The 24,106-nt window shown below is 41.5% G+C and overlaps 2 long non-coding RNA genes across 4 annotated transcripts; one reads left to right on the top strand and one right to left on the bottom strand.

Moving 5' to 3' along the window:
• Positions 1-1,070: 1,070 nt before the first annotated feature.
• Positions 1,071-22,547, top strand: LOC122202259. 3 transcript variants are annotated; one of them, XR_006194552.1, is made up of 4 exons: positions 1,071-1,102; positions 19,080-19,172; positions 20,221-20,466; positions 20,988-21,072. It is a non-coding gene; the product is annotated as an uncharacterized LOC122202259 (long non-coding RNA). The 3 variants fall into 3 exon arrangements; XR_006194553.1 differs by lacking the exons at positions 1,071-1,102; positions 20,988-21,072 and adding an exon at positions 21,696-22,547 and having other exon boundaries at positions 18,249-19,172; XR_006194551.1 differs by lacking the exon at positions 1,071-1,102 and having other exon boundaries at positions 18,249-19,172.
• LOC122202260 lies at positions 18,241-23,906 on the bottom strand. The gene is made up of 5 exons (XR_006194554.1): positions 23,765-23,906; positions 23,622-23,657; positions 23,260-23,425; positions 20,959-21,054; positions 18,241-18,326 (listed from the first exon to the last, which is right to left on the bottom strand). It is a non-coding gene; the product is annotated as an uncharacterized LOC122202260 (long non-coding RNA).
• Positions 23,907-24,106: the final 200 nt, after the last annotated feature.

Raw genomic sequence — 24,106 nt, 5'->3', positions numbered from 1 at the left:
TAAATTATGTTGTCCTTCAGCACAAGTGTAGCTATCCTGTGAAAGCATGCAACAGTATTATTACAGGATTAACTCTATTCAATTGGCTATCTCTTGTATCCCTAGGACTCATTCGTTCCATAGCTGGAAGCAGTTCTCTCTCTCTCAAAGGTGTCAATTCTTTATCTAACCTAAATACTCTGGTGGTAAACACAATTACTTGCTCAGCATGTGTAAATTGGCCGTCTATTTTTCTGTGGACATTGCTTAAAACATTACAAATGATGTCATTATGTTAATAAATTCTGTTTCATTCTTCACTCAAAGACAAGGAGAAGGAAAAGGTTTCTTTGTGTCCCAGGCCCTGTCACTAAGACCCTTCCCATTGTGGAGAACAGGCGAAGTTGCCCAGAGCACCTTCAGTCCCTCAGCTGAGCGACCAAGGCCTTCAACTTTGCAGGAATTCCCATGGTAGCCAGCAGAGAGAGCTCAAGCACCACAGACCCGGAGGGGCGGCCTCCTCTGCCTAGGCAGTGATGGCCAGCAGAGGGCGCACCATCAGCTTTTCTGACCCAGGGCACTTCAGAGCAGGAAGGGCTGCTGCTGCTCCCAGAGGACACAGGGCCTCTACCACTGTCTCAGGACAGAGAGCAGAGCTGTGTTTCCAGCGGGTTCTGCCGCCCGCCCCAGGGGAGACCTTGGGAGCTTTGCAGCAACTTGGCATCTCCTGAGTCGCCAGAGAGAAGCTGCCTTGTTGTACTGAGTGCTGAGGAGGGGGCGCTGCGTGGCTTCCCTGGGCATGATGGTTGCAAAACAGCATAGGCCATTGCATTTTCTGGGTTGTTCCCGTGTTTCACTCCTCAACTTCCTGGACATTATTTGAACAAGTCGTATTTTACTAAAGGACTTGTGGATTGCAGGGTTCCACGACATCACCTCATAGATACAGTCGATGGTTTGTTCCAGATTCAGGCTTGTTTCCGGGAAGAAACCCTGACAGAAATTCAGAAGAACGGGAGCTGCATTCCATTAGGACATGAATACATGAAATGCTCGTCTTGGGAACTCCTAGAAGAATGAGCTGGGACCCACTTTCCGAGTCCTGCTGGAACCAGTGACCGAGGTAAGGGCACAAACTGTCCCCCACAACATACATGCTTTTTTAAAAAATTTATGGTTATTTTTCCAACCTAATGAAGTGATTGAAAACTACAGAAAACCCCGTAGGTAGGTGTCTTAACCTTCTGATATCTATTACTTTAAATTGCACTTAGTAAACATACAGTGTAATATTAGTTTCAGGTGTACAATGTAGAGCAACACTTCCATGCGTCACCTGGTGCTCATCCCAGGTGCACTTCGTAATCCCCAGAAGCTGTTTCATCCATTCCCCCACCTCATTGTGGAACTCCTCAGTTTCTTTTCTAGTTAAGAGTGTTTGTCACTGTCTCCTCCCCCCCCCCCCCACTTTGTTTTGTTTTATTTCCATGTGTTAGTGAAATCATCTGGTATTTGTGTTTCTCTGACAGGCTTATTTCACCCAGCATAACATTCTCTCCATCCACCTCGTGGAAAATGACAAGATTTCATGTTTTTATGGCTAAATAATATTACATTCCATATACTACATCTCAGTTTATTCATCAGTTGATGGATGCTTGGTCAGTTTCCGTAATTTGGCTTTTGTAGAAAATGCTGCTGTAAACTCATGGTGCATGTATCCCTTTGAAGAATTATTTTTGTATTCTTTCTGTAAATACCTCGTAGTGAAATTGCTGGATCGTAACATAGTTCTATTTCCTTTTTTTTTTTTTTGATGAATCTCCATGTTGTTTTCCAGAGTGGCTGCACCAGTTTGCATTCCTTCCCACAATGCAAGAGGGTTCCTCTTTCCCCACATCCTTGCCAACACCTGCTGTCTCATCATTCATTGATTTTAGTCATTTTCACAGATGTGACGTGTTATCTCATTGTACTTTTGAATTGTATTTCCCTGAAGACGAGTAATGCTGAGCATCTTTTCATGTGTCTCTTGGCTATGTTTATGTCACCTTGGGAAAATGTCCATTCATGTCATCTGCCCATTTTTAATTGGATTTCTCATTTTTTGGGTGCTGTATAACTTTATATATTTTGGACAGTAAACCTTTATCAGATGTCGTTTACAAATATTATTCTGTAGGTGTTTTAGTTTTGTTGATTATTTCCTTTGTGACAGAAGCTTTTTATTTTTATGAAGTCCCATTATTTTTGCTTGTGTTTCCCTTACCTCAGGAGATATATCTACAAAGATGTTTGTACAGCCAATGTCAAATAAGATACTGCCTGTGTTAGGTATCCTCTGGGATTTTTATGGTTTCAGGTTTCACACATAGTTCTTTATTCATGTTGGATTTATTTTTGTGTATGTTGTAAGAAAGTGGTCCGTTTGTGTTTTTGTTTTGTTTTGCAGGTTGCTGTCTAGTTTTTCCAAAACCACATGTTGAGGAGACTTTTTTTAAGTTTATGTATGTATTTTTGAGAGAGAGAGAGAGAGAGAGAGAGAGAGAGAACATGCAGAAGAGGGTCAGAGAGAAATGGAGAGAGAGAATCCCACACATGCTCTGCACTGCCCTGAGATCATGGTTGGAGCTGAATCCACAGTCACACGCTGTGGAGACACACATGTGTCCCAAGAGTATCTTTTTTTACCCATTGGATATCCTTTCCTGCTTTGTTGAGAATTAATTGACCATATATGTATGAGTTCATGCCTGGGTTTCCATTCTATTGGTCTCTGCGTCTATGTTTTTGTTGTTGTTGTTGGTTGCCAGTACCATACTGTTCTGTTCAGTACAGCTTTGTAATATAACCTAAAGTCTAGAAGCGTGATGTCTCCAGCTTTAGTTTTGGTCTTCAATTTCTTTTGGCTGTTTGGGGTCTTTGTCACTCCATACATATTTTGGGACTATTTGTTCTAGTTCTGTGACAAATGTTTTGTTTGTGTGATAGGGATTTCATTACATGTGTAGATTGTTTTGTGGAGTGTAGACCTTTTAACAGTATTTTGTTCTTCCTATCCATGAACATGAAATGTATTTCCTTTTCTTTGCGTCCTCTTCCATTTCTTTCATCAGTGTTTCAAAGCCTTTAGAGTACAGATCTTTTACCTCTTTGGTTAGGTTTATTCCAGGTATCTTGGGGTATTTGGTGCACCTGTCAATGGGATTGACCCCTTACTTTCTCTTTCTGTTAATTCATTATTTGTCTACAGAAATGCGATAGATTTATGTACATTGATTTCTGTATATTTTGATTTGTTGAATTCATGTATCAATTCTAACAATTTTGAGGGGAATCTTTCATGTTTTCTATAGAGAGCATCATGTCATTTCCAAATAGTGAAAGTTCTATTTCTTCCTTGCCAGTTTGGATGCTTCTTATTTCTTTTTGTTGTCTGATTGCTGTGGCTATAACTTACAGTACTATGTGGAATAACAGTGGTGAGAGGGATCATCCCTGTCTTGTCCCTGACCTTGGAAGAAAAATTTCAATTTTTCCCCATTGAGGATGAGATGAGCTGTGGGTTTTTCATAGATGGCCTTTATTGTGTGCAGGTAGGTTGAGTACCAATATACTTGCTAGGGGGTTTTATCGTGAATGGACGTGACATTTTGTCAAATCATTTTCCTGCATGTCTTGAAAGCATCATATTGTTCTTATCCTTTCTTCTATTACTGTGGTGCATCATGTTGATTGATCTGTGAATGTGGAACCACCCTTGCAGTCCGGGAATATATCCCACTTGATTATGGTAAATGATTCTATTAATGTATTATTGACTTTAATTTGAAGGTATCTTGATGTGAATTTATGCATACATATTCATCGGGATATTGGTCTGTAGTTTTATTTAAAATTTTTAAAACATATTTAAAGTATTCATTTACTTAGAGACATAGGGTACATAAAAGTGAGGGAGGGGCAGAGAGACAGGGAGAGGGAGAATCCTGGCCATGCTCCACACTGTCAGCACAGGGTCCAACGTGGGACTCGAATCCATGCGCTGCAAGATAATGTCCTAATCCAAAATTAAGATTTGGACACCAAACCCACCGAGGCACACAGGAGCCCCGGCAGTTTTCATTTTTAGTGGAGGCTTTAACTGGTTTTGGTATCAAGGTAATGATGGCCTCATAAGATGAATTTGTAAGTTTTCCTTCTTTTTTTATTTTTTGTAATAATTCGAGAAGAATACATATTATCTCTTCCTTAAATGGATGGTAGAATTCATTAGTGAAGCCATCTGGCCCTGAACTCTTGTGTTGGGGGGAAATTTTTTATTACTGATTTGATTTCTGTTTTCAGATTTTATGTATCTTTCCGTTTCAGTTTTGGTAGTTTGTGTGTTTCTAGGAATTGTTCCATTTTTCTCAGAGTGTCCAATTTGTTGCATATAGATTTTCATAATATTATCTTCTAACTGTATTTTTGTGGTGTTGACTGTTATTTCTCCTGTGTTATTTGTGATTTTATTTACTTGAGTCCTTTCCTTCTTCTTTGTGAAAACTCTGCCTAAGAGGTTTTCATGTTGATTACTGTTTTCAAGGAACCAGCCCCTGGTTTCATTGATTTGCTCTAGTGTCTTTTTGGTTTCTATATTCCTTATTTCTGCCTTAATCTCTATTATTTCCTTCCTTCGGCTGTTCTTCTCATTCCTTTAGTTATAAGTTAGGATTGTTTGGGATTTTTCTTGCTCTTTATGGTAGGCTTGTACTGCTATATACTTCCATCATAGACTGCTTCTGCCGCATTCCAAATACTTTTACCAGTGTATTTTCATTTTCATTAGTTTCGGTGTATTTTCTCATTGATTTCCTGTTTGACCCATTCATTTGGTAGCATGTTATTTAACCTCCCTTTAATTGTGGCCTTTCCCCCTTAGTGTGTGTGCGTGTGTGTGTGTGTGTGCGTGCGCACACGTGGTTAACTTCAAGTTTCTTAGCTTTGTGGTCAGAAAAAATGCTTGGTTTGATCTCTGTCTTTGGGTACCTGTTGAGGCCTGATTTGTGACCTAGAATGTGATAAATTATGGAGAATGCCCCATGTGCACTTGAAAAGAATGTGTACTCTGTCATTTTAGTATGGAGTGTTCTGAATATATCTGCTAAACCCATCTGGTCCAGTGTGTCATTCAAAGCCATTGTTTCCTTGTTGGTTTTCTGTTTACAGGTTCTGTCCATCGATGTGAGTTATGTGTTAAAGTCCTCTAATATCGTTATATTATTATAAATGAGTTCTTTTATTGTTGTTGTTAAATGTTTTATATACTTGGTGGTTGCATGTTGGGGGCATCAAAATTTACAATCATTGGATCTTCTTGTTTGGTTGTCCCCTTTAGTATGAGATAGTGTTCGTCTTCATCTCTTGTTACAGCTTTATTTATTTTTTAAATTTAAGTCTTAGTTGACATACAGTGCATTCTCAGATTCGTGAGTAGAGTTCAGTGATTCATCCCTTACATACAACACCCAGTGCTCATCACAACAAGTGCTCTTCTTAATACAGGTCCCCCATCTAGCCCAGAGCTGACCCATCTCCCTCCATGAATCTTCACTTTTTTTTCCTCTATCATTAAGAGACACATGTGGTTTGTTACCACTCTTCTCTTTTCCTGCCCCCTTCCCATGTTTTCATCTGTTTTGTTTCTTCAATTACACATGAGTGAAATGATATATTTGTCTTTCTCTGATTGACATATTTCACTTAGCATAACACATTCTAGATCCATCCACATCGTTGCAAATGACAGGATTTCATTCTTTTTGAAGCCGAGACATATTTGATTGTATATACGTATGTATGTATGTATGTATAAATATATACACGTACACACACACACACGCGCGCGCGCGCGCGTATACATGAATACACAGACACACACATACACAGACCCCACAACTTCTTTATACCTTCATCACTTGTTGGATACTTGGGCTTTCTCCATAATTTAGCTACTGTTGATAAAGCTGCTATAAATATTGGATGCATGCAATTTTACTACTAGGTATTGACCTAAAGGGTACCAAACTACAGTCTCAATTTTAAAGTTTTTTGCCCGATATAAGTATTGGTACTGGGTTTCTTTTGATATTATTGGCATGATAAATGTTTTTTCATTCCCTCAATTTAAATCTGCAGGTGACTTAAGTCCAAATAAGGCTTTGTAGGCAGCACCTAGATAGACCTTGTTTTTTTTTTGTTTGTTTGTTTGTTTCTTTTCTTTTTCTTTTTTTTTTTTTTTGTGTCCATTCTGTCTCCCTATCCAATGTCTTTTGATTGGAGCATTTATCGATTTACATTAGAGTAACTATTGATAGGTATATATTTAGTGCCCTACTAGTTGTTTTACCATTGTATCTTGATGTTTTCTCTGATCCTTTCTTGTCTGTAACAATTTTGGTCTTTCATTTCCACTAAAAGAGCCCGATTTATATATTCTTTACTTTTGACTGGTAGTATATTTCTTTACTCATTTTTAATATTTTTTTCTTTTTTAAAATTTAAGCCCAAGTTAGTTACCTTATAGTGGAATAGTTTCAGGATTAGAATTTAGTGATCCGTCAATTACAAAATATATCCAGTACTCATCCTAAGTGCTGTCTCTAATGCCCATCACCCATTTAGCCCATACCCCTATTCAGTAACCCTCCAGGAACCCTGAGCTTCTTCCCTCTATTTAACAGTGTCTTATCGTTTGACTCCATCTCTGTTTGTATCTTATTTTTGCTTTCCTTTCACTACGTTCTTCACTGTTATGAATTCTCTCATCTGTGGAATTTAATATGATGTGTGTCTTTCTCTGACATATTTTGCTTATCATAATAAAGTCCAGTTCACTAAACGTTGTTGAAAATAGCAAGATTTCACTCCTTTTGATCACCGTGTAATATTCCATTGTATGAATATACATCTTCTTTATCCATTCATCTGTCAATGGTCATTTGGCCTCTTTGCATAATGTAGCTATTGTTGATAATGCTGCTATAAACATTAGAGTGCATGTGCCACTTGGAGTCAGCATTAATGTATCCTTTGTGTAAAAACCTAGTAGTGCAATTGCTGGGTCCTAGTGCAGTTCTATTTTTGGTTTTTGTAGCGAATCTCCATACTATTTTCCAGAGTGGCTACACCATTTTGCATTCCCACCAGCATTGCAAAAGCTTTCCCTTTGCATCCTTGCCAACATCTGTCGTTTCCTGAGATGTTAATTTTAGCTATTCTGATCGGCGTGAGGGGATATCTCATTGTGGTTTTGATGTGTATTTCACTTATGAGGAATGAGGTTGAGCATCTTTTCACGTGTGACCAATCTGGATGTCCTGTTAAAGTGTCTCTTCATGTCTTTTGCCCATTTCTTCTCTGGATTATTTGGTTTTTGGGTGTTGAGTGTGATAAGTTCTTGATAGATTTTGGATACTAACCTTTTATCTGATATGTCACCTGTAAATATCTTCTCCCATTCCATTAAGTTTCCTTTTAGTTTTCCTGATTGTGTCCTCTGCTGTGCAGAAGCTTTTTATCTTGAGGTCCCAATAGTTTATTTTGGTTTTATTGCCCTTGCTTCTGGAGAAATGACAAGCAAGAAGTTGTTGCGGTCAGGATCAAAGAGGTAGGTTGCCTGTTTTCTCCTCTAGGATTTTGATGGTTTCCTGTCTTACATTTAGATGTTTCATCCATTTTGAGGTGTGTGTGTGTGTGTGTGTGTGTGTGTGTGTGAGAGAGAGAGAGAGAGAGAGAGAGAGAGAGAGAGAGAGAGAGAAGTTTAAGAACATAGTCCAGGTTCATACTTGTCACTGTCCAGGTTTCCCAGTACCATTTGCTGAAGAGACTCTTCTTTTTCCTTTGGATATTCTTTCCTGCTTTGTGAAAGATTATTCAGCCATATGTTTGAGGCTCCATTTCTGGGTTCCATATTCTGGTCCTTTGATCTATGTGTCTGTTCTTGTGCCCGTACCATACTGTCTTGATGATTGCGGATTTCTAATGCACCATGAAGTCCAGAGTTGTAATGTCTCCATCTTTGTTTTTCTTTTTCAACATTACTTTGGCTCTTTGGGATCTTTTCTGGTTCCATACAATTTTAGGATTGTTGTCTCTAGCTCTGTGAAAAATGCTGGTGTTATTTTGATAGGAATTACATTGAATTTGTCGATTGCTTTGGATAGTATTGACATTTTAACAATATTTGTTCTTCTAATCCATGTACATGGGATTTTTTTTCATTTCTTTGTGTCTTCTTCAACTTCTTTTATAGACGCTGTATGGTTTGTTCTTTTAATTTTTTAATGTTTATTTATATTTGAGAGAGTGAGCGAGCAAGTGAGAGCGCATGAGCGGTGGGGGGGGGGGGAGGGCAGAGAGAGAGAGGGAGACACAGACTCTGAGGCAGGCTCCAGGCTCTGAGCTGTCAGCACAGAGCCCGTCAAGGGACTCAATCCCACAAATGCAGGATCATGCCCAGAACCGAAGACGGCACTTAACCAACTGAGCCACCCAGGAGACCCTCTATTGTTTTAACTGTACTGATCTTTTCCCTCTTTGGTTGGGTTTATCCCTGGGTATTTTATGGTTTTCAGTGCAGTTGTAAATGACATCAATTCCTTGATTTCTCTGTTGATTCATTACTGGTGTATAGAAATGCAATCAACTTCTGCATATTGATTGTATATTCTGATACTTTCCTGAATTCCTGTATCAATCCTAGAAGTTTTTTGGTGGAGTCGTTCAGATTTTCCACGGAGAGTATCGTGTCTGTGAGCAGGGAAATATTGATTCCTCCTAGCCAACTTGGACACCTTGTATTCTTTTTGATGTCTAATTGCTGAGGCTAAGACTTCCAACAGTATGGTGAATAACAGTGCTGAGAGTGGACATCCCCGTCGTGTTCCTGACCTTAGGGGGAAAGCTCAGTTTTTCACCATTGAAGATGATATTAGCTGTGGGACTTTCATATCTGGATATTCTCATGTTGAGGAATGATACTTCTATCCCTCCTTTCATGAGGTTTTTTTTTTTTTTTTTTTTCACCAAGAAAGGATGCTGCTGCATTTTGTCAAACGTTTATTCTGCATCTATTGAGAGGATCATGTGGTTGTTATCCTTTCTTTTATCAATGTGATGTATCACATCAGTTGATTTGCAGATATTGAATCTATTGTGCATTCCAGGAATAAAATCCACCTCATTGTCCTGAATAATCCTTTTTATGTATTGTTGGATCCGGTTTGCTACTTTTTGTTGAGAATTTTCGCATCCAGGTTCATCAGGGAAATTGGTCTGTAGTTTTCCTTTCCGGTGGGGTCTTTGTCCAGTTTGGACTCAAGGCCATGCCGGCCTCATAGAATGAGTTTGGAAATGTTCCTTCCATGTCTCTGGCCATGACCTTATCTTGTTCTTTCATTTGGGATGCATTCCTCTTGGCATTTTGGTTGAGTATTTGCCTTCTCTGTTACCAAAGCTCATTATGTTACCTGCCTCTGGGATGAATGGCTTTATGAAGAGGAGATCATCTAGTGTCCAGGGCCTGGCACATCACGGAGTGTCTGTGGTGTGTGTTGCATGCACTGTTTTGTGTTCTGGCTGCACTATCCTTCAAGCCAGTTGTATGAGCAATGTATGGTCCTTGGCCAGAATGTTGTGAGACTTATCTAGGTCTGCTCCAATCTGCTTGTTAAGTGAGACTTGAAATGATTGCCACTAGAAGTGAAGCCCTGCATAACGGTCTGGTCAAGAGAGGTGGTATGGTCATGGGCTTCCCCTGGTCTTCTGGGGAATGGGCCAGCTCCATTGGGACTGAAGCAAGATTGAATGACCTTGAAGGCCAGTCTCGCCAGAACACAGGAAGTTGGGGTTGTCGTAAGCAGCTTAGGCACCCAGTGTGGGGATTGCCTTGGTTCCAGCAGATGGCTCTGTGGTTTTTTTTTGCCTGGGGGGTGTGCAGAGCAGGGTAATGGCGCCACGCAGCTCCTCTGTCCTAGCTCTTTGTCCCCTCATTGTGAACACTGCTTCACAGGGATGCTCTCCACGATGAGTGTATAATCTCCCCCAGTGTGTGCACCAGGTGTTGTACAGATCACTGTTTCAATGCCATCTGCCTGCAAGTTGTTTGCGCTTTCTCTTCAGGAGTAGGCCAGTGCCCTCATGGCTGTATCCCAGCCAAGACTGCTAACCTTTGAAACTCCACATTCTCAGGGTGCCTGGATGGCTTGGTTAAGTGTCTGACTCTTGATCCTGGCTCAGATCATGACCTCTTGGTTGTGGGATTCTCTCTTTCCCTGTTGTCTTGCCCCTCTTTTGCATGTGCTCCCTGTCTCTAACTTGAATAAACTTAAAAAAAAAATAGTGGCATGGAATACCTTATTTAGGCAAGACTGCCTCTCTGAGGGGAATGGCAGGGATCTATCAGTTAAATTTCCAGCACTGACTAGGAAATTCTTTGCTGACTGGTTAAAGGTTACATTCCTGCAGGAATGAAATTAGGTTTAGTGACATGTGGCCTTAACGTAAGTAACTCCATGATGGGCCTGTGATTTTTCTTAACATTCCAAACCCAAATTTTTACACATACATTTTTTTCATTAAATGTATAGCCCTAAATAATATTTTAGGCATCTACTGCCGGCCCAAAGATCATATCCTGTGAAACTGTGACCATCTCCTAATCATAGGTAAAGATCGACTCTGTGGTTCTAAGATCTTTGTGGCTCTAAGTTACTTTGATCTATGTTACTAAGATCTTTGTGAGTATAGGTTACTGCTGACCTTTTGAAGTCTTTGACGCAGGGACCCCCAGCCAGGTTGCTGACCCATCACTTAGGCACAGAAGCACCCTTTCCAAGTCACCCCGCCCTAAAGCGTTGTCTTTCCCTCTTGTACTTCTGGGACTTACCCTTTGGCAAGTCACATATCCTCATGCAAACATGTCAGTGTGGACCAGAGAAAGCTGCTTGCCTGTGACTCCCCCTTCATGGTCACATCTTATCCTTCTGAAACCCTTTGAACTCCCTATCGTTCTTCCAGTCTTTGAATATCTCTTCGATTTGGAAATATTTGATTCTCTTGTATTCCTGCTAAAAATATACGTGAAAATATTAAAGCAAGGGTTTTTTACAATAAGTGAGCCAGTCACAATGCTTCATCTGGCCGCGTGTATGTTTTTATTTTTGACAATGTTCAGGCATGATGTGACGTACATCCTGTAAAATCTGAGTATCATTCATTATCTAGCATAACCACCTTTATGGAAAGCCATTCAATGACATGCTCGTTCAAGATCAGAAAAACATTTACATACCACATAATAGAGTGGTATATACATACGTTATTATCTTAAAATATGTAAAGTAGATGTTTCTATGAAGTGTTTATCATGCATTCAGTTTTCTGTACCATGAATGCTATTATTTAAATTAAACAATAGTAAGAACAAGAATAGGTACATGTACATCACTAGTAACTAATACTGGAACTGGTTATGTAATCTTATGTGTAGAAAAACCATGATTACTAATAATCTATTCTTTCATGATGGGTTTCTAGTTACCAAAAAAAATTGGGAGAATAATACTGAGTATCCACATACATCAGACTGTTTTCTCACTATTGATGTCATAATGGTTGGTACATGATCACAATCAATGTATCAAAGAGATATGGTAGTATGAAGTAAAGTTTATATTTGTATTCAGATTGCTTCGGTTTTAACCTCTCCTAGCCCAGACTCATCCCAGCTGGCACATTACAGTCATCCTGTCTCCTTAGGCTCCACTTGGCCATGACAATTTTTAGATTTTTCCATATTTTTCATAAGGTGCAAAGTTTTGAGGGTACGTTTGTAGAATGTATTTTGTAGAATGATCCTTGGTTGGGATATGTCTAACGTTTGTTCAAATGCTTAAGCCAGAGTTATTGTGTTTTGGAGCAGAAGATCCAGAGGCATAGTGCCATCCATAATTATCACTTCACATAAAGATTGTTTACTCTGAAGATTGGGGTCTTTTTTGGTTCCATACAAATTTTAGGACTGTTGTCGTTCTGTGAAAACTGCTGTCGGTAATTTGATGGAAATTGCACTAATTCTGTCAATTGCTTTGGGAAGTATAGACATTTTCACTATATTTGTACTTCTGATCCGTGAGTATGGAATGTCCTTCCATTTCTTTGTGTCATCTTGAATTTCTTTCATCACTGTTTTATACTTTTCTGAGTATAGGTCGCTCACCACTTTGGTTAGATTTATAGATATCTTATTTTTGTTGTATGACTGTAAATGGGACTGTTTTCTTAATGTCTCTTTCTACTGCTTCTGTATGGTCTACAAATGCAACAGATTTCTGTACAATGATTTTGCATCCTGTGACATTGCTGAATTCATTTATCAGTTCTAGCAGTTATTGGGTGGACTCTTTAGGTTTTTCTATATATAGTGTCATGTAATCTGCAAATAGTTTCATTTTGTTTGTCTGCTGGCTGTGGCTAGGACTTCCAGTAATTTGTTTACTAAAAGTGGTATGAGTAAACATCCTTGTCTTCTTCCTGACCTTACAGGAAAAGCTCTCAGATTTTCCCCATTAAGGTTGATTATAACTGCAGGGTTTTCATAGATAACCTTTATGATGTTAATGTATGTTTCCTGTAAACCTACTTTAGGGGGTTACATGCATGAACGGATGTTGTACTTTGTCAAATGTTCCTTTCTGCATGTATTGAAATGACTGTATGCTTCTTTTCTTTTAACGTTTACTAATTTTGAGAGAGAGCGTGAGCAGGGAGGGGCAGAGAGAGAGGGAGACATAGAATTCGAAGGAGGCTCTTGGATCTGAGCTTTCAGCACAGAGTCTGACGCAGGACTTGAACTCAGGAATCATGAAGTCATGACCTGAGCTGATTTCAGACTGTTAAAGGATCAGCCACCCAGATTTCCTGATCATCTGGTTCTTATCCTTTCTCCTGTTGATGTATTGTATCATATTGATTGATTTGCGAATATTGAACCACCTTTGTAGCTTGGGAATAAATCCCATTTAATTGTGGGATATATTTACAGTTGTTATATCTTCTTTTGGGATTGTACCATTTACTGTTATATACTGTCCTCCTCTGTCTCTTGTTATGTACTTTTTTGAGTGTATTTTTTCTGATACAAATATTGCCACCCCAGCTTTCTTTTGACATTCATTTGTGTGATGTTTCTCTATCCTATCATTCTTGAGGTGTAAAGTGGGTCACTTGTAGGCATCTGAATCTGTTTTGTTTTTTCATCCATTCTTAGACCCTACCTCTCTAGACTGGAGCATTCACTCCATTTCCCTTCAAAATTGATTGCTATGTATATATGTATTGCCATTTTATTGCCTGTTTTGTTGTGGTTTCTAATGATTTTCTCTGATCCTTTCTTGCCTTTGTTTCATGTATTGCTTATTTTCTTTAGTGATATATTTTGATTTCTTTATTCTTAGCATATTTATGACTGGTTTTAGGATATGGCTACTGTTAGGTGTTTATATAACCTCTTCTGCATTTAGCAGTTTGTATTAAGTTGATTGTCATTTACCTTTGAACCCATTACTTTCTCCTCCCTAGGTTTTTGGCAGATGTTATTATATTTCAAATCCATTTCTCTGAGTATTTTAACTGATTTTTTTCCAGAAATGTTCATTTTTTACTTGAACTTGTCTTCTACCTCTATACTGTCACTGTTGGTCTCTCATTTCCACTCAAAGAATCCCTCTTAATATTTCTTGCAGGACTGGTTTAGTGGTACAAACTCCTTTAGTTTTTCTTTGTGAAAGTCTGTGTCTCCTTCATCCTGAAAGATAGCCTTGCTGAATAGAGTATTCTTGGCTGCTGATTTTTCCATTCAGCACTTTGAATATGTGATGTCACTCTGGCTTGCCAAGTTTCTTTTCAGAAATATGTAGCTAGCCTCATGGGTCTTCCCTTCTAAGTTAAGGACTGTTTTGCTGCTTTTATGAGTTTTTCTTTACTCTCACCCTAATTTGTAAGTTTGCTTACAATAGGTTTGTGTGTTGGCCTGATTTTGATGGGAGTTCTCTAGTCTCCTGGATGTGGATGTTTGTTTTCCTCCCCCAATTAGGGAAGTTTTCAGCTATTGTTTCCTCAAATAAATTTTCTTCCCCATTTTCTCTTCCTTCTGGGACTCCTACAATATGAATACTATTATCTTTCCTGTAGTTACTGAGTTCCCTTAGTCTCGTCTCACGTTGCAGAATTCTGTTCTCTCTCTTTGGTTCAGTGTGATTAATTTCCATCACTTAGTCTTCAAGGTCACTAGTTTGTTCGGCTGCTTCTTCCATCCCTCTGTTCATTCCAGCAAGCATGTTTCTCCTTGATTGTGTCCTCAGTGTGTAACTATGTTATATCTTACCTCTGTCAGGGGTCTCACTCTTCTACTCATTCCACAACTCCAGTGAGTATCCTTATGATCATTGCTTTAAATTCTGTATCAGGTATGTTACTTATATGTCTTTGGCTTAGATCTCTGGCTGTGGCTTTGACTAGGTCTTTCACTGTGGATAAACATCTCTGTGTGTCCATTTTGTCTGTCTCTCTGGCTCTATTTCTCTGTGTTAGGAAAGTCAGCTGTGCCTTCTGATCTTGAAATTAATGCCGTTATGAAGAAGAGGTCCTGGAGTCCTCAGCAGTGCACATCTCCGTTTATAGAACCTGGACCTTCAGGAGGATATCGTATGGGTATTGCTCACTCCCTGCTGTTGTGTCTGGGTTACTTTTCCTTTCAGTGCGGAGGTCTGCACTGAATGCGTGCCTGTTGTGGGCTGTGCTTGCTGTCAGTGGTGTCAGTGGGACCCAGGCAGGCCAGCTGAGTCAAGAATCAAGAATCAGCATGAATACATGTGTCTCCTGTGGCCTAAGCATTGTGTGAAATGCCATGTTTACGTTGCCTCTCTACACAGGCAGGGACCTGGCTATCACTCATCCTCCTGGATCACCCAGTGCTGGGTCAGCTGACCTCCAAAGCCCAGGATCTAAACTCAAGGGAATTCAGCCCCCCTGGGTTTTAATGCCCAATGTTATGGAGATTAGTCTTCCCTGGTGTGAGGGCTCACTTTTTCTGCCCCTTCTGCAGGCAGCCAGACTCCACCTTTCTGATGCAGCTTCTATTTAGGTGTGGAGTTTGTTCTGCCAGTCTTTGGATCGTTCTCTGGTTCATGGACTTGGATGTGGATGTTATGCAGTTGAAAACATGGGACAGTGTGAGCTCAGGGTCTGCTTAGTCTGCTATTAATTTTTTAAGTGTCTTATTATTTTGGATTTTTGAGACATGGGCAGACAGACTCATCTCACCCATGCACTTCAGGATTTGAAAGGAACGTTCCCACATTTGCTTCTAGTATTTTGTGCTTTGAAACTCTCTTTAATGAGGTATAATTTACATATAACAAAGAGCCTCAAATTAAAGGGTATAATTTGATGAGAATTGATCTCATGGATACAGCACCATGAAGTCACATGCTTTCTCTCTAAACCTTAAATCATGATCCCTTTGTGTCTAGAGCTAATGTTGCTTTTGGAGTAAGGACTTTTTTTTTTTTTTTTTTTTTTTTTTTACATTTTCAGATATTGCCCAGGTGTCTGAAGGCCTGCACTAGGGTACCTACCTCCTTTTCTGATAGACTGTATTCCCGAAAGTATTGCAGTCATTCTACCTTTGGACTTTATCCTGTGTTGTATCTTTCAGTCTGTTCACTTAATTTTGTTGGAGTACTTTAATGCTGAGGGATGCATAATTGGATTGATTTTCACTAAATGGTACGAGCTGCATTTCCAATCATGACAGAAAGCACGTGCTTCCTGTGTTAGGTACTCAAGAGCAAGGCAGATACCCTGGGCACTTGAGCTGAGTATGTCATTCTGTCTTTTTGCCAGCCCTCTTCCCTTCCCTGGGAGACAAGCGTCTCATTTTGGTCACACAGAAATGTAGGTGAAGTCAGCAGAGAAGGGTCCCTTCTCTTCTCTTTCCTTTGTCTCTCAAACTCCCTGTTGCTGCCTTCTGCCTGTCCCTTTCCCTGACTCAATCCCCCAGGCCCACTGCTCCACTCCAGCCATGATCAGGGTGTCCTCCAGCTGCTGTCCTTCTGCTCTGGCCATCTCTCAGTGAGGAAACTGCAGGATGATTATGTAGTCCATGGGTCTGATCAAGAAATCTCTGCTCCTCAGAGTCCTCCTACACGTGGTGCTGTCTGTGGACACCTGGCATCCTGGGCATGGGTCTGACCCTCACTCCTCTACCACAGTCACTGCTGGTCCCTCATCCTTCTCCACCATTAGATCTCAGCCATTTCCTAAGGACAGATACCTATCTGACCCGAAGGCATCATGGACTCAGGGAATATTTCCAAAATAAATGAGCATAAGCACCTAGATATAGGAAGGTCCCATCACCCCAGAAAACTCCCTCCACCATTTCCGGTACTTTGTTACCTGTGTGTACAGGAACCCCACTGTGTGCACCAATGGGGAGTGAGAGTAGATGGTCCTAGAAGCAGACGCTGACACAGAGACATAACGATGAAAGGTGGATTAGGGGACAGTAGGAAGGACAAAGTGGAGGGGACAGGATGGGCATGGAAAGCATTCAGGTAGATCTGACACATTCTTAAAATGTATATACAAACATGATAGTCTGTCACCATGCACAGTCCTCTTCAAATTTCAAAAGAGTTGTCCTACAAGGCAAAGAGATTTTGGTTTATTTCCCTGTGATCTTATGTTTTCCTACATGCATTCTGTCTTCTGTAGTTTATCTGTGGCTGTGGCCTCAGATGAACACTGTAGTGTGTAGCTGCATCTGTGAGATTATGTGTAATAGAAAATGATTGTCTTCAGATCTAGGTCTCTGAATGTACACATTCTCATAATTAGCTTTTCTTTCACTGTGTGGCAGGGCCCGAATTCTAATAGAAAAACGAGGGACATTGTCTTATTTTTTAAAACCGTGATTCCCACTCCCTGGGCTGAGTTGTTAACAGTCCTAGTTTAATGAACTCCTGTGACCATCTTTTTTGGAGGATCATTGTGTGGAGATATCTTAACTGAAACTGTGAGAAGCGTGTTCCCAGAGATTTTGCAGATGCTTTATACACTGAATGTCTTCTTTTTCTCTTGTTCTTAGAAACAAATATTACCCCTGTTTTCACAGATAACACAGCTGAGGCTCTGTGTAGGTCCCACTGAGAACTGTTATTAGGGCTGAGACAGCAGGAACACAGGCAAAGCCTCAGGATATTATGAGAGAAGTTTGAGGAGATGCAAAGCTGTAGTCAGGGTGATGACAGGGGTCCAGCAGGGGTGGCATCTGGCCAGCCCTGAATTGTAGGATGACTCAGCTGATCTAGAACCTGTCTCCACTTTTAGTCTCACTGAGGGATATGAACTTGGGCATACAGCATTTTCATAAGAACAAGTTAAATTCCCCATATCTCCAGGGCTCTTTTCCCCCCACAAATATGTAGAACCTTCAGGAAAATCCAGGGAGACAAGAATCTTTTTAGGTGATTACCTGCATGCACTTTGGCAACACACTGACATTTTGGAGATGAACAGTGCATTGTGCACTGAGAGCGGTCCCACATAGCAGCTCCGTATGGACCTCACACTCCCTGCTCAGGCTGTGGCCAGGAATGACCTCCAGCTGCATCTCACTGACCCCCAACACCCTCCCCTCTGCACCTCCTCAAACTCTGCTTATTGTGCTCAACTTCCCTTCTATTCCTGTATGATTCAAGTCTCCCCCGGTTTTGCACTGGATCCTTCACTGGTGTTTCCATCATGGTGACCACAAGGTCTGCATCGTTTAATGAATGTCCCTCTTTCACACAGGACACCTGATGCTCCAAAAGTTAGAGAACCCAACACATTGTGTCTCCAACATACGCCCCAGTACTGCTGATACGTCTGCTTTTGTGTAAAAAATCCTCTTTCATTTGACAAGAGAAACGTATAGCTCACTGTATTACAGGGACATGACACTGCCCATTGTATGTATGTCCTGAGAAACTTGAGATATGCTACAGTGTCCTCAGGCAGTTTGTAGTTGGATTGCCAAGACTCACAACCATCTCTACATCATTGCCACAAAGTCAATCATGAAGAAGATGAATATACTTTACCAGCCACTCATCCAGTTCAGGTCATCTTAACAAATAGAGTAGGTGGAGGAGGGGGATGTGGCCTATAGCCCATGACTGGTGGTGAAGGGTGGTCCACAGGGTACAGCCTGCAAGGCAATCCTGGGAAAGGACCAGGACTCTTGCATACAAAATAGCCTGCGGAAAAGAAATGAGAGGTATGTTCATAGGACAGAACCGAGCACCAACACCAGCAAAAAGCGGAAACCCAAAGCAGCAGTGCTCATATCCTACTAGCTTCCCCACCACCAGGTTCCAAGAGGGCAGCATCAGTGCCAAAATCTCTACCCATACTTTGGGTTCCACTTACAGCTTTGGGGTGGGAAGAGGATGTGATTGGGGTAAACTAATGTCCCCACGTGTCTGGAAACGTAGAAACAGCAAGCGTCCTTTTCCTAAAAGATTTATAGGCTGAATACTAAATTAACAAAGTAGCATATTCCAGATAGGAAGTCAACTATGTCCAGGATCACACTCCACCCTTCATCCCCTCCACCACAGAGGCTGTTTATTGTGTATGTGAAGAACTACAGAATGAGAAGGAATGACAAAGCCAGTGTCCACACATGGAATCATAGCCCTCGTGGCTCAAAGTTCTGCCTCTAAGCCCCTGCCTGTGTCCAAACTACTGTCCCGACAATGGGATCTCCTCCTCTCTGGAAGTGCTATCCATGGGCACAGTGAGGGCCTGTAGAGGACCTGGGAAAGCATGCTCTTAGAGAAACAGGTAGCCTATACATGTTAGTTGGGTTCAGCTAATTTATTTGAATTCAGAGGTACTTCTCAGCTTAAGTGCAGTACACTTTGCAGGGTAATTGTGTCCTCTGGAAAAATGAGCTGAAATTCTAAAAGACAAAATTAACACAAATGCACTTTGATGTCTGGTGTAAGTTTCCATGTTTTAGCTGTACCTGTGACACAGGACACGAGAGAATGTGCTCATGTGAACACAAGTGAAGGACACCGTGGGGACTTGACACACAGGTAATTTTGGATTTTTTCTCTTCACAAATTAAGTTCCAGTGCATGTTTTCTATGGCAAATATGCCACCTCTTATAGTTCAGATATTTGTGCCCAGGGCACACCTGAAGGGACTCTGGACAGCATGTTTACCAAAATGCTGATGGGTATGAAATTTACTTTGTCTAAGACCATTGTAAATGACACATACAAAAATATAAGTTGGAGTGAAGGCAGTTTGCATTTTCAAATTGTAAGGATACCCACAGATTTTTCTGAGCACGTTAAAACCCTCAATAGAAGGAAACAGGAGAGGAAGAAACAGCAAGAGCAATGATTCCACATTGAGGAGATCCACAAAGAATGAGGCAAGGTAGGAGACTTCCAAGTGGAGTGTGGTGTCATCCTCCTTGATTTATTCCAGGAACACATTGGAAAAGCCCTATGGTTCTCACCCTTAAGCACGCTTAGCTTCTAAAGTTACCACAAAGAGATGCCAGCTGGAAAATAGGGAATCCCATAGACTCGGTGGTAAAGGTTTTGCATTTGGGAAAAAAAAAACAAAAACAGCAGACAGGCCATACTTCACACAAACCAGAGACAATGGCAGGAGAGTGTCCTGTACAGAAAGATGTGGCTGTCCGTAAAGACTTAGAACTGAAAATGGCCACAGTATTTACTTTGTGCTTCTTGGTAGTTTTGGCAGAGCCAGTGTCGATGTCACTCTTGGTTGTGACACCTACTTCTGGACCTGCAAAAAGCTCTAGAAGGGATGGAGGTTTATTCTGACTTGAGTAGACTGTTTGGAGGTCAAAAACAAAACAAAAAACCCTCCCCTCATACTTCCGTCAACTTAAACTCTTTGTCCCAGTGAGATCCCAAATTACATGCACAGGGTGTCCCACATGCCTCCGGTGATACCCAAAAAGAACTTGAAGAACCATCCCTTATAACTTGATGAAGACTCCTAAAAGCCCTGATTCAGATGTATTCATCACTCATAGAACAACTATGGATGGCTGTGAGCACAACTAGATGGACGTACGTTACATTGTGCCTCATGCCTCACAGATCCCAGCACGTGGACTGTGTACAGGGCATTTCTGCTGAAGCGCTATGTCTGCTTTTCTGCATACGGCCCCATTCCTTTTCCACAAGAGATGCCTGTACCAACCCATGGTGGGGGAAAGGACAAAGATGAGATCCTGAGCAACTTGAGGAATATGGTAATGGCAGCAGACACATTCCCCTTGCATCACAATGGTCTGTGGTACCGCCTCTGCACCTTGGCCCAAGACCTAACAGCAACAAAATAAGGTGAGTGTGTTTTAGAGTCAAATCCTAGTGCTTAGATCATCTTACCAAGTGTTGCAGGTGGAGGGGTTCCGGGTGGCCTCAGGGCCACTAAGGTTCAGGAGGTGGACGTGCCTAATAGTCCATGGGGCTTGGGGGCGGGGCATGTCTATGGTAGGGCATGCAGAATCATCCAGTTAACGGAGGAGGTCCCCAGGATCCAGACCTCCCTGCAGAACAGAAGTGACAGCTACATCCATATGCCAGACAAGAGAACAAATACCAAAAGCAGCTGTAACCCAGAGAAGAAGGTGTCAGCACCTGCCACCTCTCTACCACCAGGATCCAAGAGAGTAGCATCAGTACCTGAAAAGTCTGTCCCTGCCACTGGATACCACCTACAGCTTGGGGTAGTAGATGCAAGAGGTTAACCTATTGCCACCACACATCATTGCCCATGTCTGCGGAAGTAAAATGGCAAGGGTCCTGTCCTAGAGGGTTAACAGAAGTAATTACAGATTAATGAAGTAGCATTCTCCCGACAGGCAGCCATCGATGTCCAGGTTCACCCTGCATCCCTCCTCTACGGCGACTCCAGATGCTCTGCTTTTGCTATATTAAGAACACAAAAAAAATGGGAATAAACGACTCATATTCTGCTCATGGAATCACAGCCACTCCTGGCAAAACGTTCTGCAGCCGGACCCTCACTGTGCCTCCTCTGGTCCTCTCCCTGAGAAAGGAGTCTTCCCTCTTGAAGTGTTGTCAAAGGCCTCGGAGACCTCTGGGGAGTGGAGGATGCCTGGAACCTTGCAGGGGAATGAGAGTCTTCTGTGAAGAACGAGTTACTTGTGGTGAATGTCTACAAAGTTCAGATGTGTTCATCTTAATTCATAGGGAATTCTGACTTTAAGCATACTAAAGGACACAGAGTAGTTATGTGCAACAGAAAAAAAGAGGGAGAAATTCACATAACAGATTTCATGCAAGTGTTTTGGTATAAAACTGGTATGTGTCATGAGATTATATCAGCTCTAACAGTGACTGGGGACACAACCAGAAACTGCTCATAGAAACACAACTGAAGGACACAGTGTTCAAATTGTTTTTTACCTAAGGTATAGCTGGAGGATTCCAGACAAGTCATTTACCAACAAAGACAGAAAGGTGATGACATTGGCTTTCTCTATGACCACTCTAAATGGCACAGGGCACATAATAAAAAGTTGGAGTCATGATGTCGTTTCTAACAGGTTCATCTCCTAGCCAGAATCAAGAAAGGAAGACACAGCAGCCACACTGTTCCCACAGAGGTGAGGTCTGGAAGGGATCACCCAGGCCGGGAGACCTCTGTTTGGAGTGTGCAGTCATCCTCCTCTCATTATTTCCTGAAACTCATGGAAAAACCTTAAGGTACTCAGTCTCTAAGCGCTTTTGGCTTCTAAACTTACCACAGAAAGCTGACAGACTAAAAATTGAGAAGCCTGTGGGCTCCTGGGTTATGAGTGTGCATTTGGAAAAGAAAGAACAAACAGACATATCACACAACACGCAAAAGGAGACAAGGCCGGGGGAGCATGCTGTACATAAAGATGAGGGTTTCCCAAAAGAGTTACAACTGAGAATGGCCCCGGCATTTACCTTGTCCTTGTATGCATTCTTGGTACAGTCAGAGCCGCTGTAACCCACAAAGGTTTCAGCAGTTTCTCGATCTACTAAAGACCCTAGAAGGGACAGAGGTTTATTCTGCTTTTAGAGGACTGTGCGGAATGAAAACAATCCCTCAACTCATTCCTCAAATATCTTAAACTTTTCCCTATGGTCAGGTGCCCAAGGATAAGGGGGAGAACCATCCCCTCACCTTGATAAAGACCTCATGGTGCCCTAGTTCATGTTGTTTCATAATTAATCACATAACTGTGGACAGGCCAGGCAAACTAGCAATTTAGAATTCACCAGTAAAACAGTTTTCTCAGTATACATCATGGGAAATCACGATTCCATTACAGATCAAGAATTAATCTGAGGATGCTTGGATTCAGCATCCAACTCTTAATTTTGGCTCAGGTCACGATCTCACAGCTTGTGAATTCAAGCCCAGCATTGGGTTCCTCACTGACAGTGTGGCGCCTGCTTGGCATTCTGTCTGTGCGTCTCTCAAAATAAATAAAATTAACAAAAAAGAATAACATTGAGAATACTGGTTTGGTGTATATCCTCAATGAGTCCTCAAGAAGGGTGCATTTCTTCAGGCTTCAGGCAAATTGTTCAATCTCCCAGCTTATCTACAAGCTGCCTTCCACATGAGAGCAGTTAGTATATAAGGAAAGACTAATTTGACACTATCGAGAAAAGGAAAACTGTCAGAAGTTAGCAGTGAAGCTGCAGAGTTGCACTGATACCATCAGAGGACTAAGCTAAGCTTTATGGAACTTGAAATGAGGGATGTAGGGCTACAGTTCCCAAAACAAACAAAAAGAAAGACTGTTAAAACTAGTGAATAAATGACCTTCTCCTCAAATAAACTAAAGTCTTCGTATTGTGTCCGGGTGGGAAGAAGGTTTCCAGGCTCTTCAGACACCGGGATGTTAGAGGAGGTGGGAGGGTCACCGTCAGAGGAGGGGCATGAGCTCCACCAGTCACAGGGACAAGTGCCTCACTGTCTGCGGCAGCAGAGGAGAACACCCTTCTGTCACCCCTTCAGACCACCTGCCGTCCTTACTGCTTGTGATTCTTTCCAGACCACACGATGATCACACACAGGAACAGGCTGCACAGCAGAAATTAGACTGCGGCACATCACAACGTGCTCCTTACCTCTCCGTGGAGGGTTCTTGCAGTGATTGGTTTCTGCCTCATGTATCCCTCAGGCAGCCTCTTTGCTTCCATCCCGTCCAGTCTTGGATACAGAAAAATAATGGACTTCTATAAGAGTTGCAACACCGCGTCGTCTACTAGACAACAAACAGTGCAGGCGTCATCCCTGGAAACACCCATAAAAACGCAAGTCAAATGACCACACCTGTATTTCAAGTAAGCGACCTCCCTGCCCTGCTCCGCCATCTCCCTGTCCCAGATCTGAGTCTTGATCTGGGGGAGAAAAAACACATCCACCTTCAGTCGGAAGGTGGTGCCACACTGTGCACCAAAGAAAGAGGAGGAAACAAGAAAACACTTACCTAGTTGTCCTGAGCATTCTTCTCATGAACTGCAAGCTGAAAAAGCCAACAATGAAAAGCCTGTGGTCAGGGATTCCAAGGGCCACTACACTCACCCGCGTGAGGCGCTTAGGGTTCAGTATGTCAGGCAGAACTCAGGTTACCTGGTATCTAAAGGGGAGCTCTGCCTGCTGCAGCTGTTCCCGTGTTTGTTCAATTTGTTGCCTGTGAGTTACAATTGCTCTTGTCAGATAAGGCCCGATATTGGGTATGATTTTAAATAAGCTGCCCACGTTCCCAACAACCTCATATTTGTCCCAGGATACAATTTATTCTTACACATGAAACACTTTGCACATGATTATCAATGACCAGTAGGATCAAAGCTATTGTTACATCTTTTCCTTACTCATTATTCCATGCCTGTAGGGTTCAGAGTTCATAGAATTCCTTCCCATTTTCAATCTTTCTCTAACTCATCATGTGACAAGTGTCTTTTATCATAA

Source organism: Panthera leo, chromosome D2, assembly GCF_018350215.1.
Source record: "Panthera leo isolate Ple1 chromosome D2, P.leo_Ple1_pat1.1, whole genome shotgun sequence".
Lineage (NCBI taxonomy): Eukaryota > Metazoa > Chordata > Mammalia > Carnivora > Felidae > Panthera > Panthera leo.
The sequence above is the reverse complement of the archived record's forward strand: the minus strand, read 5'-3'. Positions and strand labels throughout refer to the sequence as shown.